Source organism: Sinohyriopsis cumingii, chromosome 14 (genome assembly GCF_028554795.1).
Source record: "Sinohyriopsis cumingii isolate HCF-2022 chromosome 14, ASM2855479v2, whole genome shotgun sequence".
Taxonomy (NCBI): domain Eukaryota; kingdom Metazoa; phylum Mollusca; class Bivalvia; order Unionida; family Unionidae; genus Sinohyriopsis; species Sinohyriopsis cumingii.
The window spans coordinates 104314364-104333108 of record NC_142974.1 but is presented as its reverse complement, the minus strand read 5'-3'; positions in this window follow the sequence as shown (position 1 = coordinate 104333108).

The following is an 18745-nucleotide window of genomic DNA, read 5'->3' as shown; positions in this document are numbered from 1 at the left end:
GAGAAAAAATAAATTAACATTTATTGGACATGCGTTGTGGGACTTTCTGAAAGAATATTAATCCAGAATGTTATATCCATGGTAAACAGTTCAATTCGTTTCTATTTCCATCCTTAAAATTTATAGGGACTGAGAGATCAGAACAAACAAAAACTTAAAATGGAAAAAATCGAGATGACAGAACTTTCCATAGTTCGAGTTCCTGCTTCTTGGAATTTTGGCTTCTCATCCTTGGCTCAGAAATCGGCATACAGATGTGCACATACTTACATTTTCCAAAATGGCATGGATGGCTTTGAAAGGACATTTTGTATTATAAGCATAAAGTATCGTAGCACGATGTCTCCTTGGTGATCTACAACAGACTCATTTACCTTGTCGACATATTGATTTCCATTCTCTCTCCCTGCTTTCCAAACTTCCTATCGATGTGGGCACTGCAGCTATTTGCCTATGGGACAAACAACCGGATTAGAAATATGGCTAAAACACAAGACAGAAAAGAGCCACACGTTTAGTACCCCTAGTCTCCCTCCCACCAAGAAACGAGAAAAGATGAAGTTATATTAACTGTGTCACTTTCCAGATATGTGATATCTATATTGATACAAACGTCTGCTGATACAGGAATCGAGATTGACAAAATGCCTACATAATCTCGTTTAAAGTGTTGTTCATTGCCACCTTATGTGGATCAAAATAAAACAGTGAAGTTTGGCATACTTTTCAGCCTTGGATGTACTCTCGCATAGCGTTTGAGAAGAGCAGGCGTGACTAAAAATAGAGCTAAATTCTAACATGAAGCCTATGACAATTTAAGGTTGTTGTTGTTCTTGATAATACCTGATATCTCCAATTTTTAGTCTTTCATATTCATTACTGTGCCCATTGTGGGGCCTCGGGTGGCCGAGTTGTCGAAGGCGCCAGCCTGTACAGATCACACGTACATTGGTGCAAGTTAACCGCCACGGTCAGGCAAGCCGTGTAAGATATTTAAAGTCGGTACAGCCGTACCGGAAAGTCGGGGAGCAGGGTCGGGACTGTACCGGTAATCTACTTACACCACTGTTCACATCTTATGTCCGCGTGACTTTGAATCTCGGCTCGAGAAACGTGGGTATGTGAGAAAACGTCCCAGAAATTTAACGTGAGTCGGTGGTTCATCCGGTGTTTTCCGCCACCAGATATGCAGGCAACTACATGTAGCCTATCACGGACTGAAAACTGACGTTAAACCAAACAAAACAAAACCCCTGCATATTACTTTCTGCATCAAGACCGGAAGTGTGATGGTCTGCGATCAAGATGTCTAAAGCCTTGTTCAGTTGGATTATGCTCTGCGAAGACTTTTATTCGAATCCGGGCTGAGACAATTGTTATCCCCACCCCCAAGGCGCCCAGGGATTCACGCGGCTGCTTCACACAGTGTGTGTTTTTATAAAAAGGGAAGGTCATGGACAATGTGTACCATACATGTAGCATGCATTAAGTTAATTTGATGTTGCACTGAACAATCGATGTTTCGGAACATTTATTTTGTGATGAACCTGGCAAGGATTCAATCGCCTTTATTCTGGTTACAGAGAGAGAGAGAGAGGTGGGGGGGGGGGGGCAGGCAATATGTTTCTCTAGAATAATGCACCACTGGTTATATATAATACTATATAAGTATCAAGTTGCAGTCCACCCACCCCGAATTAGTCTTTGTTAAGACTATCTGGAAGCGTTGTTAGATCTTTTTCGCATAGTCGAAAAATAAAAAGGATTTCTTGAGAGTTGGTTTCATTTGTCAAAACTCGTGTTGCCGATTAAACCCTCAAATCCATACAAGTGAATCCTTTCAGCTCATAGAGTTGGGAGTATGCACATGCGCTGAGTACCTGCTGGTGTGCTCTGAGCGTTTTATCAGTTGATTTTTAGATGTTAGTCGTATAAATCTTAAGAAATTAAGCTTGTTCTTGAAAATAATAGAAATATTCAAGAGTTTTGTGAGCTCCTTGGAGTTTTGTTATTATCAGTCAGAAATGTAATGGCACAAAATTTGATCTATAAAGCTGGGTTTGCTTGTCTTCAATCCTACAAAATCTAAACATATTGTCGAAGGTACGGATGACTGTCAACACTGGTAAGATCACGGCACACACGGGTCAGATGACTGACAACACTGGTCAGATGACTGTACACACTGGTCGGATGACTGTCAACACTGGTTAAATTACTGTAAACACTGGTCAGCTGACTATACACACTGGCCCGATGACTGTACACACTGGTCAGATTACTTAAAACACTAGTCAGATGACGGTACACACTGGTCGGATGACTGTCAATACTGGTTAAATTACTGTAAACACTGGTCAGATGACTATACACACTGGCCCGATCACACACTGGTCAGATGACTCAAGGAACTAAGAGGACAACTACAGCCACCGATGGGCGGCAATACGGGTATTCATATGGCGGTACTAGTAAATTGAACCCACTGCCCCAGCATTGCGAAGCTAACCCATACCCTCTCTCCCATCCTATCATTCATTTGAATAAAGACCTGTAGTTTAGCGTAGCGACAACGTTACCGCTAGGCATCCAATCAGCACTAAAGCATCTGTCATACAACCATAATTTAGCTATTCCTAGCGGTTTTTAGAAAATATGTCAAATGATTAATAAATAATTATTATTTATGTTGAAAAAAATGGCTCTTTTTTAATATATTCCAAGGTGAACGTTTTCATATCTATAACGATTTGGTCACCGTTGTCGCTTTTGTTTTGCTTGTTTGTATGCTATGCGGTTTTTCTGTCTTTATCTAGGCTGGTCTCTCCAAACTGAATCAAGAACCAGTAGATTAAGAACCGGCCATTTATTTATTTTATTTATTTTATATTTTTTAGGGGGGATGGGCACACCTGTTTTTTGTCAACCAGGATACTATTTCTTTCTTTCATCCCAGAATAGTTTTAGCAACTAATGTGATTTATACGGTTAGTTATGTTTCTACATACCGTAGCAAAAGGTTTTACATGGTTGGTTGGCTATTTATTAAAGCTTAATAGGGACGGAGTTTTTCTTCTTCAGAAAGACCCCTAGTCCACCATAATTTTGAAATGAAATGCTCACTTAAAGGTATTAACCAGTCATCTTACAGATATAATAATAGCATCAGGTATTCTGGATGGTCTCTTCTAAGCAATCAGTTCGGAACCAGTCATCTTACAGATATAATAATGACATCAGGTACTCTGGATTGTCTCTTCTAAGCAATCAGTTCGGAATCGAATCAGAAAACTTCTGCTGCAAACTCGTTTAAAAGTTTTTTGTAAAGCTATGTAAAGATTGTGTTTAAGTCAGATCTATAGAATGACAGTAGAAGGGCTAAATTCTGGTTTGTGTTGGTGGGGGAGGGGTGTGACAAAGACTTTCAGTTCAGTCAGAGGCCTCAACACCAACGAAGATATAATGCCGCCCATCCAAGGCCGGTGTTTTTTGTTTTGTTTTGTTTTAGTTTTCGTTTGATTTTGTTTTATTTCTATGATCTCCGGTTTCCACTGACTCAACATCCCTTGAAAGTAAATGATATCAGAGTTAATAACAAGTGCAAAATTGACAAAGAGTAAACTATATCAGGATTAGTAACAAATGTACAAATGACACAACATGAGTTAACTCTGATGCACTATTTCCTATACAAGCTGAATTTCATTGGACACTTTTTGTGTTCTTGTATTATGTTTCTTAGAAAAGAAATAACACTAAAAATAGACAGAAAGTAGTAGTTGTTCTTGTTTTTGGTTTAATGCCATTTTTCAGTGCATGAAGGGCTATAAATGACGGCCAATATAACACGGAGGAAGAATACTGGAAAATCCAGGTAAGGACCAACGACGTACGGAAAGTTACTGGCAAGCTTTCTCACATACCCACATAGGCCGAGCATGAAACTCGTACCCAGGCGGATATAGGTGAAATGGCAGTGATCGCTAAAGGCGAGCGCTTTAGATCAATCGGCCACTTGGGTCCCCATAGATAGAAGGTGCTGTTACTTATATAAAATATGAAACGTTTGCAAGAATTTGCTTAGACATTGGTGTGTTCTGAAACATACCCCATTCTTTATAAGTATAATTCCATGGCATTTAAAGGAGACGACGAGAGTAGTTTCCCTTTATAATAAGAAGACGCAACTATGTGTCTTCCGTTTTTAAAGTTGTTTTTGTTTTGTTTAAACCAGTATTAACTGGTAAATAGAATATGATAAAGTACACCATCAAATTATTTAACACTTATTATAGAGCATCTTTGGCTTGGTAATTATTACTGAATCATGTGCATAAAACAAAACAACAGCTTCACTTCGTTCGTAGTAAATCAATCCCCGAGGGATGCACTGAAATGTTGAACCATGTCGTAAATATAGAATATAGATAACAATGCAGCGAAAGGATCACCTTTCCTGATACCAATATATTACTGAAAAGATGTATACATTTGTCCATTATATTAAACGCATGACCTAATGAATGCATAAACTGCAAAGCTTTGACCGTTTTGGTACTAATACCGTCCTGTATCAATCTGAACTACATACAAGATCGATTACCTTTGTCAAAAGTCATTGCAAAATCAATAATGGAAACGTATTGCTTATTATTACCGGTGCTCACGTACTTAGAAATTTTGGAATGAAGTAAAACCAGACAAAACATCGTTAACTTATGGGCTTGAAAACCAAAACTGATCATCAGTTATGTTATTGTAAGTTCTGGTCCATTAAAGCACGTAGATGTTGTACTATTTGCAAGATACATAAATCTTTCAATTGGACATTAGTGTGGTAGACTATCTATGTTGAGATCTTTAATAATAGATCACACGGGATTAACCACGAAGTCAGGGGAGAAAGATCAAATGTCTCATTTGCAACTTAATTGATGATATTGATCCCAAAACAGGTGTAGTCAATGATTTGGTGAACAAAGAAACTAGCTCACCTTTGTGGGGAGTTAGAAAACTAGAAAAACTATAATATCAGATAGAATACAGAGTTGTGACTCGTTTCGTTGATTTTCAAATAGAATGCGAAACAAAGGCTGAACAAGACATTGCCGACGTTATCTCTTTTGTCTAATCAGACCCCACTTGGTGCTGAATAAATCCTGTATATATGTAGGTATTTGTATATTAAATTAGGACATTAGACAATGCAACAATTTTCATAGCAAATTTAACGGCACGTGAATATGCAATTTTTAATGAACAGAAACATGTCAATCGCGACGTAATGGGTGTGGTGTGAAGAAAACATTTGACTTACTTAGCCACATGAGACAAACAATTTGATTAGTATTTTGTTATCTTCTCGACTTTTGTATAATTCATATTCCGTATTCTTCACCGTGCTTTATGCAAGAACTACCGTGGTATTACAAATATTACACTGATGATATGTATTCTTGCCTCGTTCATTCATCGTATTACACTCTGTGTTACATTATAACCTGATAAATAATAAACATCTTTCAGATTTCATCATATAGAAGAACTGCCAAATAAACGCATGTACAATATAAAGTACTTTACTTATTATTTCGTCTTCGATGAGAAAAAAAAACTCGTCGTAGATTTCCTATTTAATGTATTAGATTACATCTCACATTTTAGACAGAAAGGTACAAGACATGAGAGGTATTACTGAAAGCCCTTTTAGAGACAACAATTTCCACCTGCTGAACTAATTTCGTAACGCACATTAACCGTTTTCACTGTACCTTTCGAAAGGATAGTGCGGTATGTGTTTGTGTGTCGTATTTTAGTTCCTTTAAAGTTTAAATAAAGAGGAAGCAACGTGGTTTTGGCCTTCAGTACGTCTGTTGTAATGCACCAAATTCTACCCTCATTGTTGCTTTCTTCAAAATTGGAGACTATTTGAAGCAGAACCGTACCTATGCAAATGAATACATGTACTTGACTTTTTATCGATCCAATGGAGTTTGGACTGCCAAATTGTCCGTGATAAGACAAACCCCAAAAAACTAATTGCCAAAGCCAAATTTACTGCAATCACTCTTTTTCATTTTAGTGGTTGGGAGGATGTATATTTTAAAATGAATAAAACTAGTATAGGAGATACGAATAAATTTAAACTGAAAATATAAAAAATGAAACAAAAGATTTTAAAATAAATATTATGTTTTAGTATATATTATTTATTGAACACTATGTGTCCAATCATCCTGCCTCTAATTTAGTACTTCGGATAATAAACAGTAGCAAAGAAAGCAACGATGAAACTTGATTTTGCGCTAATCAACCACTTACTGGCAGCTGGCAACAGAGAATTGTGGTCGGTGATTTGTTAATTTTGGTTTGAACACAATCTCTCAAGCTTTTTTATTTTCTTTTTAAGAACATCCCCATCTGCCAGTCGTTCGTGGCGTAAAGGTCAAAGCCTAATCTCAGGCAAGGCCCGACCGAGTTTCGAATATCGAGTAAATTATTAAAGCCATGAGGTGAGATCTTCTTCGGGATACCACAGACGAAGTTACTCGAGGTCAGCAACTGAGCCGCTCATCCCTGGACCATTCTATTTGTATGCAGCAATTGTCACTTACCGTCCTATACAGCTAGATCAAATTCGCCTAAGATCGAAGTTCTTAAGTCTTTATCTCTAATGACATATGATTAATTAGTATCGGAAGTACACGTATGCACTCACGTTTGCACACGTGCAGAGCGGGACAAAGACCACGAGATTAGTGATAATAGTGATAGAAGCACGGTAGCCTTGTGTCTATCGTTTCTATTCTTTGAATCGGGGCTCCTAAATTCTTCTTCTTATTTGCATAATAGTCTTGTTTACTTGACGCCCTGTATGCCTTCCATGGGCATATATGCCAATTCAGACAAAAACAACCATTTATAATAATCTGACTATAATAATTTGCTTCAATAAATAAGTGACTTAACCTTTCTCGTCTGTTTCATCGCCAACATTATCGTCTTCGTCGTCATCACTGTCATCACCCGTTCCAGCTCCTTCCTTATTTTTCATCTTTTTGTTTACTTCTTCTCTGCTCCACGTGGTGACTATAGCAACGTAAAAAAAATATTGCTGCCATTTTTACTTGTAATCTCTGCAAGTGGGCAACCGATTGCCCTCCTGAACGCTTAATGAACAATTCAAAAACAGCAAGAGTCCTAACATGGGAAAACAATAGTATTTCCTACAGCACTCAAGGCAACGAACTAACTTTTCTTCGAACTAAATTGTGGTATTTCCCAAGGACAACACGTTGTTATTTTAGAGATGAGGTATGCGGAATCTAAGAATCTAATGAATGCGTATAATACCAAAGGATTCCGACAATTTTGAGATAACTAATATTAGGATCAACCCTGAAGATCATAAACTTTTGAACTTGAGTTTAAGACTGAGTCTTTCTAACAACCTAATTTAATTTTGTAAGATCTTATTCAATGCCTGTTGAGATGATACATCATCTCAAACTCACGTTCATGATCTCGAGATCCGATATTTAGCTTTTAAATTTAAGATAGTAAAATAGTGAACATTTTAATTCTTACTAGAAGAAACCTTCTTTTGTAAAATTATGAATCAGAATCAATATGGCTACGCGAACATGAACGTGTCTCTGTGTGTCTGTGTCTGTCTTTCTGTCTATATCTGTGTCTGTCTGTGTTATTGTGCCTGTGTTACAAATATGTAAGAAAACATAAATCTTACTAAAATGAACGCGACATCTATCATACGCGTTATTCAAGATCTCTAAATTCTTCCTCGTAAATTCTTCCACTTTTTATCGACGCAATCGGGATAAATCATGCATGTAATTATATTGTATTTCAAACCACCGACACCTTGCTTGGTATTCATAATTAAGCGAGTCCACAACTGTGTTCAATGACTTTAGATAACCAGTCTAATCTCTGTCTCTTTACTGATTTGCCATCATTGAAATGCCTTTTTAGCGTTCGATGATATCTGAATAGTTCCCACGAGTCTGATCCAATTTTTCTTTACAAAGTGTGCAGATATAAAACAATGTGAATGAGTCATTCCTTGCTTATTGACAAAATTTGACAGTCTAAAGTACATCTCTGCTTACAAGCTGGTATGACTGAGGTGTTGTGTCTTATTCCTTGATCCCCTTTGTTTTTATATTCGTCACTAAAACTGTTTTGATGTGAAATAATTTTGGCGTTCGATATATCCAAACAAAATAGAAACATTTTTCAAGTCTTTTGTACAGTATGACTGTTTCCTGCAAAAAGGTATATAAAGCGTGACAGTCAGAATTATTTCAATCTATGCAAGAATAAACTCTTCCATGATTTGATACGAAATGTCAACTAGTCTTGTCTTCACCGCTTGATTTTCATATGTTTCCGTGTATGAGTTCATCCAGAAACATAAGGTGCCCATTCGTGCGAAAAGGCCATTGGAATGGTCAATGTCATTATGATTTGGTGATTCCGGTTTCATTATCCGTTGCATTGTTTTCATACATATTCTGGTTTTCACCGGTCAGTTAGAGGGTGTGTGGGCGAACTGTGCGCAGTATTTGCGAGCAAGATATAGTGTTCGTCGCTGCACGAGTCCTTCTGTGCTAAAGTATGTTCTACTCTAGCATAGGCCAGTTTCTATGCAAATATTAGTTCAACGATGGTGTGAATGTCATTACTGAGCTTTCCCACAACAAACAAATGTTCCAAAAGCTAACAGAAAAATGCGATTGAAACATATTATGCACTTGGTCAAAACAACACAATTTCTGGAACTCTCATCACGATAAGAATAATTTGTTTTGGAGTATAAATAATAATATATCCAAAAATGTTCCATGCGTAGAATTTACTGATGATAGAAATCCGAATCTCTGCGAATGGATGGAAACGGTCGACGATTGTACTCAATAGCCGTGTGAATTTTGACACCATGATGAAACCAAACAGGCCATAATTAAAAGATGGCCATAATTAAAAGATGGCCTTTATATACTTTAACAGAATGAACTTTGCAGATTCATTGTAAAAAAAATAACTGATCGAATTTTGCACGTGCCATTGTGACTCAGCACTCTTAAATGGATGTATATGATTTTGCACGGAATGAAATTCATGGAAAGGTTGCGGATACCCGTACTTTAATACATTCGGTACGGACTTGATTGATTTGTAATGAGGATTCGTTTTATAACTGTGTCAGGCGAAACTGGTCAAGGGGCAAAGCTCTGGTATTGTTTATCTAAATGTCAAGGGTTAAATAAACCTGAATTCTGATTGGACAAGTAAAGTGAATCGTTTGAGGTGGGTTTTCCAGACGATGTCTCTTGCATCATAAATGTCTTACAAAGCAAAACTAGTCAGTCTAAATTTTGTGGAAGAGGCGACGCTTTTAACTCCGTGGTGAAGGATAAAGCCCTCGTAATTGTCATTAAGCGAGAGCAAGCTATGCTATCGATTAAATAGAATTTTAACTAGATCTAATGGAGAAATACATAAATATTCCTGTACTATGTTAAAATTGTCTATAAATAGATAAATCGTGTACGTAGGCAAATACGACATTGTTTGTAGGGAATTTAGGTTGTGACGTGGAACCGTTGTTAGCATTTAGTGTCTGTTTTTGAGATACGATATCATAAATTCTGAAGTGTAACGAGAGAGAGAGAGAGAGAGATTCATTGGTTCCTTATGAACTCTTATTTATCCTTAAATTATGTGCATACCATGTCATTATTTTCAAAAATGCGCGTGTGTGTGTGTGTGTGTGTGTGTGTGTGTGTGTGATTTTGATTTTTAACGTAGCTTTATATAAAAAAAATCGGTCATATCGCTAGGATGTCTGCAGTGTGACAGTTTATAGTCATGTCTAGCACTGGGGCATCCTGCCGCAGACATGTAGCATTATGTCCCACCCAGTGAGACAGAGTGGGGGGGGGGGTAGACCATTAAATGCAGCAACGCGTGAGGAAGTCAGGGAGAATTATTTTACCCCAACCTATACACTGAGTTGAATCTGGAGATTCACTCGCAACACGTCATTATGTTATGCAGACATGCATGACAATTAAAGTTCTAAAAGCTCACTCAACTTCATGATGAAATTTGACACAGACGGAACTGCTAATTCCATTTTTAGAAACTTCGATTTTTTCTTACTTCTTCCAGTACTACATTTGGTCTTGTATAATTTTATTTTGTTTATCTAATTAATTAAATTGTTATATTCTTTTTACGCGGACTCGTGTTGTTCTATTCAATATCTCTGCTCAGATCTCCATTCATCTCATCCAATAATTTCGTATTGTAATATTTGCTCGATCCGGGATATAACACCGTGGTCAGTCTCACTCTGAACCGATAGCCAACATTCAAAAGATAATGAACTAACCTCATTACAGAAAAACAAACATACAATCATATGTTTTGTATTGATTGTACCTGTAGTTTCAGTGAGGATGATGGCATTACACATAGGCCATACTCGCTTATAAGTTGAATCCAACTGCAAACAGCACAGATCCAAATCTGTCGTCGCAGAAGTATTCAGTAGAAAATATAACGTAGATCCTGATCTGTTGACGCATTATGCGCATTATGCGCAAGCAGATCATTGTCCATATTGCTTGCAGTGGGAGTCGACTTATAAGCGACTGTATACGGTAAGTGTCATACTGCTGTTGAACCCTTTTACTTCAAATATATCTTTTCCCCATCGTCTGCTTATTTTACATCCGCTTTTGTACCATTTTGTGGAAGCCTTTTTTCGATTGTCGTGTCTGAGGTCGACTTCTGCATAGACCGACAAGCGGTCTTACATCATAGCATAGTTGCGATCCATAGTTACGCCAGACATCTGTCACACCTGTCCAGAAGCAGAATTCTGTCTTTCATCAACTCAGCCACAGTATTATGTTAGCTCTCTTCTTCACCATTTGTGACTTCAGTGGTTCCTTATGAACTCGTCGTTATCCTTAAATTGTGTGCATACCATGTCATTATTTTCAAAACTGCTTCTGTGTGTGTGTGTGTGTGTGTGTGTGTGTGTGTGTATGTGTGTGTGTGCGTGTGATTTGGATTTTTAACGCAGCTTTAACAATTTTTCAGTCATACGTGCAGTGTGGCAGTTTTTGTTGTTGTTGTTGTAGGGTTTAACGCCATTTTTCAGCACACGATAGGCTATACATGGCGGCCAGTATTAATGGTGGAGGAAGAACCCGGGAAAACCCTAGAAAGAACCACCGACCCACGAGAAGCTACTGGCAAACTTTCTCACATACCCACATTGGCTGAATCCGAGACTCGAACCCACGCAGACAGAGGTGAGATGGCAGTGATCCGTAACGGAGAGCGCTTTAGACCACTCGGCCACTCGGGGCCCCAGTGTGGCAGTTTATAGTGATGTCTAGCACTGGGGCATCATGCCGCAGACATGTAGCATTATGTCCCACCCAGTCACATTATCCTGACACCAGACCGACCAGTCCTAACACTACCCTATTAATGCTGAGCGCCTAGCGAGGTAGCTGTTAGTACCATTTTTACAAGTCTTTGGTATGACATGGCCGGGGATCGAACCCACGACCTCCCGCATCCAAGGCGGACGCTCTCACTACTAGGTCACTGGAGTGTTCGTCAAAAATGCAAACTGCATACCAGTTTGTACATGCGAACGAAAAAGCAAACTCATTTATGAAATCTGAACTACTACAATTTGTAAATTTGACCTTTAACGTTTTGTTCCCTGTATTGTTTTACTCAAATCAAGGTCATATGATATAAAAAAACTGAAATATCAGATAAATTTTACTCACTGACCTTGACCTATCCCCTTTATCGCCCGTTCTTATTGCTAGATATAAATCGTTTACATGACGAACCTTTCTGACAGACTGTTATCACCTAATCTGGTGTCCTTGTCCCTGTAATATCGCTATACTGAACAAACTGTTGCGACAGTCTGGTATAACCTAGTCTGGAATCCTGTTCTCTGTAAGTATCACTAATGTACCAGGCTAGATGGCAAAGACTTCGGAAAATTTACATAATGGGTAAAAATAAAATTAATCAATTGAAAAACTATTAATTAATTTTTTTTAAAAAATCAATAAATAAAACTTGTAGTTTAACCCGAAAAGGCGATGGAAGGACCTCGGATGAAATCACCACCTAATGTGGCTAAGTTGTTGACAAGACTTTACGACTCTATCGGCTAGATGAACAAACGAACTAGTGAAAGAGTGCTTGTTTATGGTAGCAACTCTCTGTCGTCTTCACTATTGACTAATTAAACTAAACCAGTTAATTCAACAACCGTTAAATATGTTTGAATATAGAAAGATATTTCATGAGATAAAATAGCCACAACATTTATCTTTATAATAATTCACACACAACTATACGGAGGAAAACAAAAATGTGTGGACATCTCATGGCACAACCCTTTATCATCAGATTTGTCAATCCAAGAACAAATACAGAAAATATGATCCACTCATTGAACCTTATCGTTGTTTTTCATCAGCTATGTTGTCAAAGTCTTTGGCATGTTTTCCAAATTGCCACTCTGCGTATGGTATTGAATTTTTCATAGAAGCATTTCTTAATGGCTTTCGTCACAGAGTACAAATACAATTATCCTGTCCCACCTGTTCCTGACTATTCCGGATCAATTTTAATAAAGCTGCAATTTGTCCGGTCCCACTATTGGTTTGACAGGGGTTGTATTCCTGCACATAATCCGGCGCACTGTTCATTCAAAATAGTAGTCTGGTACTGTGACCTTTACCAGTATGCTTCTCTCCATTATAAAATAGCGAGAAATGTAGTGGAGATGATCAATGTACCAGACTATCAGTAGGTAAATATTCTTGTTGATTAAGAATTTTAATTGTAAATAATAATTTATTAATCATGTTACTGCAAGAACATGGAAATACAAATTATCTTTAATTTATTAGCTGGCCCCTGGGTACAATAGATCAGAGGAAGAAAGCTTTCAGTATGTTTGACAATACTGGATCTGTGTGCTCCTAGTTTTTCTTTCAACTGTAGGTACTGTAGACACTGTAGACAATGTAGGTACTGTAGGACTCACGGTACTAATTCAGTTCCAATAGTAATCATATGCAAACACCATGATATTAAAAATGCAATCACTTAAAAAATTTGAGTGCTCGTGATCAAATCTATATTTATTTTTCAGTATAGATGAAACCTGGATGTCAGCTTCTGTGTAAAGGAAAGGATATGAGCCGCGGCATTTTCTGGACCTGCGTGAGTTTGAAACATGAACTTTCAATTCCGCACCAAAGACTCAGGTGCTAATTTTAGTAATGAGTGTTCCAAACTCCAGACTGTTAAAGGACTGAAATTATATAAATAAAACAATGTCGCTAAAAAACAAAAAATTCACTTACAACTAGGATAAGCTCTCATTAGATTCTTTTTCCTAAAACATAACTTTATTAACCAATCCTGGTCAGCCAAACCCATATATACTCTATGTTTTTTTCACCTATTTCAATGCTGGTTCGCATTTTTCCATATCATTAGTACCGTGTGTCTAACAGATTTCACTGTACTGAAAGAAAAAGTTGAAACTGCATAGAATTGTATTGCACTGATTAAAGAACTACTTAACGGGCTCTTTGTTACGAATAACAAGTTACGCTATACATAGTTCACTCTTGTTATCCGCAAAACAGAGCATCAAATTATTCTTCCTTTTTGTAGCAGAGGATGTCAACCACCCGCAAGTTGAGCAAATATGACCTAATTAAAATTTCAGTTTTATTTTTGTTCCTTATTAACCTTTATGCGGCTTTTTTTTCCAATTTGTCTCAAAGCATGCTTATAAAAGCAAACATTTTATCTAATTATCACAAACTGTCTGCCAGACATTACTTTTCTTCCTCGTAAGTGGCAGCACAGTTCACTGTGGATGTTACCAATGGCACATAACACTTTCATAGAAATATTGTCGATTTCTAAAGAAAATGTTCATCTCCAAGCCGTCCATGTAGGGGTTGGCCTTATCACACACACAAACACGCACACACACACACACACACACACACACACAAACACACACACACACACACACCATGCAGAAATAAATGCAGCTCCATGAAATCAGTTAAACAGCTGTGCTGCTGCGTACTTTAAGCGGTTTTTTTAGAAAATCATTATTTGTTATTCCTTCTTTTTTCTTGGAGACCTGCAAAAAATGCAGACTTCTCTTGCTTAGAATGCAGACTTGTATTGACTAGAATGCAGACTTGTATTAATTTAAATGCATACGTGTATTGACTAGAATGCAGATTTGTATTAATTGAAACCCAGACTTGTACCGATTAGAGTTTAGATATGTATTGACTAGAATTCAGACTTGTATTGACTAGAATGAAGACTTGCATTAATCCAAATGCAGACTTGTATCGACTAGATTTCAGATTTGTATTAATTGAAACCCAGACTTGTATCGACTAGAATTTAGATTTTTGTTTACTAGAATTCAAACTTATATTGACTCGAATGTAGACTTGTATTAATTGAAACCAAGACTTTTATCGACAAGAATTCAGATTAGAACTGACTAGAAGTCATACTTGTATTGACTAGAATGCTGACTTGTATTAATTGAAATGCATACTTGTATCGACTAGAATGCAGACTTGTATCGATTAGAATGCAGACTTGTATCGACTAGAATTCCAGTTTTTGCATTGACTACAATTCAGACTTCTATCGCTTAGAATTCAGATTTTGTATTTATTGTATTTACTAGAATTCAGACTTGTATTGACTAGAATGCAGACTTGTATCGACTAGAATACCTACTTGTGTTAATTGAAATATAGACCTGTATCGACTAGAATGCCGATTTGTATCGACTAGAATACAGACTTGTATTAATTGAAAACCAGACTTGCATCGACTAAAATTCAGATTTATATTGACAAGACTTCAAACTTGTATTGGCTAGGATGCAGACTTGTATTGATTAGAATACCGACTTGTATTAATTGAAATGCAGACTTGTACTGACTAGAATACAGACATGTATTGTCTTGATTGAAGACTTGTATTGATCAGAATACAGCATCAAGGCGGTATCATAAAAGTGAGTTCAGTAACTAGGCATATGTGTGGAATGACAAAATATTTATAGAAATGATTCGACCGGTTAGGGGTGAATGTTATTTTATTTGTAATCGATATGTTCATTCATTAAAGTCAAAACTCTCTCATCACGTATCACTCCTATAAATTACCGTTGAAAACGAGTGGATCGATTCTAGGACAAAGGAAACTAAATATCTACTTCACAGTATCTCACTTATGAAAAACGAATCGTGACGACAGTGGGAGGCGACTGGCACAAAGCAACATATAGCAATGTATTTCGTTACATAACACTGTATCCATGAATGAACCATGAACATGTGATTCGAGAACAAAGTGCTAATAACAAATGCATAATAGAACGATGGAGTTGTCACTCGGAACCCCTCTGGACTTTTCTACTTAAAATCCATTTGAAGACAAATGGCAATGCAGCAGGTGGAAGTTTGCTGCGTGACTTGTACCCGGTGGAACTGATGAATGAATTAGACCATGCATGCGCGACTTGTACCAGGTGGAACTCATGAATGAATTAGACCATGCATGCGTGACTTGTACCAGGTGGAACTCATGAATGAATTAGACCATGCATGCGTGACTTGTACCCGGTGGATCTCATGAATGAATTAGATCATGCATGCGGAATAACGACGTGGCCTACTTTCTGGACGATCTTTGGTTCGCGATGAACCAGATATTTCCATGTCCAAATGCAGTATGCTTAATGTGGCATAATTGATATAAGTATTATAGGATGGTAAATACGGCATATCGCTAATTATTTAAACGGTGAATGTAATAACATTGAAATAAGATATATTTTGTGAGTGGGGGTGCGCGAATATTGTAACATATACTCAAAGCAGATTTTAACATTTTTGATAGCTTCCTTTGTACCTTGGTGACAATTAAGGAACAATGATGCAATTTTCAAGCTTCAACATGCATATATTTCTAAACTATTTCTGTCAGAGTCCGACCTGTACCTAATTCTGCTAATATCACTGGACATCCAGGTACCTGTACCTGATTCTGCTAATATCACTGGACATCCGGGTACCTGTACCTAATTATGCTAATATCACTGGACATCTAGGTACCTGTACCTGATTCTGCTAATATCACTGGACATCCAGGTACCTGTACCTGATTCTGCTAATATCACTGGAGATCCGGGTAACTGTACCTGATGCTACTAATATCCCTGGATATCCAGGTATCTGTACCTGATTCTGCTAATATCACTGGATATCCAGGTACATGTACCTGATTCTGCTAATATCAATGGACATCCAGGTACCTGTACCTGATTCTGGTAGAGTCGCTGGACATGTTTATGCCTGCAACTAATTGTGGATGGCTAGTATTTTGAGGAGATGCACTAACGTAATATTCTTTAAAAGAAGACCTATGTAGAATAGCATGCAAATATTTAGAATTTTTGAAATATTCCTTGTATTTCCTAACGACAATCAAGAACTGCATATGGAATTATTCCTTGAGGAAATTCGGCAGGAATGCTATGAAGAAGTAAATATGTCAATATGATTCTCAACGTTACGAAAAAAGACAACAAAGCTTGAGAGAACAATAATGGGTAACAGCATAGCAAATGGTGCCGGAAACTGTGAACATTTCCTGCAGAAAAGTACCTTATCAAGCTCAACTTTACAAACATCTACACTATTTATTGAAAGAACAACAATAAAGAAAAGAATATCTTGTTGTTTCCAGAGAGAAGTCAGTGGAACATTTTATGTTAAGTGTATTGCCATCAGCAACTGAACTTTTCAAAAATCTTTCTATATTTTCCGAGGCAATCATAAATGACAAACACTATTTTTTTCTTTCTTCCCTTCTGATTAAGTCAAACAGTTACCCTAATTAAAACCGTATATATATATATATATATATATATATATATATATATATATATATATATATATATATATATATATATATATATATATCCTATGGGAACAGTTAATAACAACAATACAGCATATTGTTTTCTTTTACCTCATTCCTTTACAAACTCATTCTACATTGAATGGTGATATAGTACTAAAGACAGTTCATCAAATCCCCCTGGGACATCTATGAAATTAGTATGCAAAACAGTAAGAATTCAGTCAGCTAACTCGAATAAGAATATTTCGGAAGTTAACAATATTTAAGACCAGTAGAGTGGGTTTTCCCTGAAGGATCTTCAGTGAAAATTTCGTATAATGCAGCAGCATTGCAAAAGAGTTCTTCAGGGAACAGTAATCCATAAATTTTCATATGCAGCGATGTGTTACCAATGACTCAACAATACAAAAACTTGCATAGTTTGTTAGAGAAGAGTTATGCAGAACAGAATATTGAATTGTCCAATGAGGGAAGAGTAAGGTAGAAGAGTATTTTGAATTGTTTTCTGAAGGAAGAGTAAAGCAGAACCGTATCTCGAACTGTCCTGTGAGCATATTTAGTTAAAATGAAGCACAATCCTTAAGAGTGCCGTTATCTTTTAGCTTTGCAAACAAATATTATATTTTTTGCGGTAACAGAACTGGAGAACATTGTGTGTGTCAGATTGTTACCTGATTGAAGCCAGTTGACAATTCAAATAAGGCAGGGTTCTAACTTGTCATCATGAAACCCTTAAAATGTCAAATATCTTTTTCTGGGGGATAGCAATAAAGAACGGTATATCATATTGTTTCCTTTAGGAAATCATGTAACCATACAACCATGTAATTATGTCATCATATAACCATGTAATCGTATGACGATGCAATCATGCGAAAATGTAGTTATATAACCATGTAACCATGCAATCGTGTAACCATGTAATAATATAACCATGTAACCATGTGACAATATAATCATGTTACAATGTAAGCATGTAACCATGTGACCACCTAACCATGTAATCATGTAACTAGGTAACCTTGTAACCAAAATATGCAAATTACTATTGTAATTGCTGATATAAAGGTAAAGACGAATATTATATCCAATTAGGGAAGGAATCACATTAAGCAGTGATCATAATTCGTAAAATATACAAGCCAGCAAACAGTGATCATGAAGTAATCATAATTAATTCGTAAAACATATAATCCCAAAAATGCAGTGATTATGAAGTAATCATACTTAATTCGTAAAATATACAAGCCAGCAAACAGTGACTATGAAGTGATCATACTTAATTCGTTAAAAATACAATCCCACAAAATACAGTGGTTATGAAGCAATCATACTTAGTTCATAAAACAAACAAGCAAACAAACAAAAACAGTATATTAAAATTGTTTCTTGAGCAATTTCTCTTTAAGCTCATGTAGAAGCAATAACTAAGCACTCATCGATCTCATGAGGAAATAATTATAGATCTATATTAGACTGGTTTCTTGGAGTACTCTGAAAACATTAATACACGCAGTAACAAACTCCAGCATGAATTAACATGCATATAGAGCTCTAATGCAGGCTGAACTATATCTATCTATCTATCTATCTATCTATCTATCTATCTATCTATCTATCTATCTATCTATCTGTCTATCTATCTATCTATCTATCTATCTATCTATCTATCTATCTATCT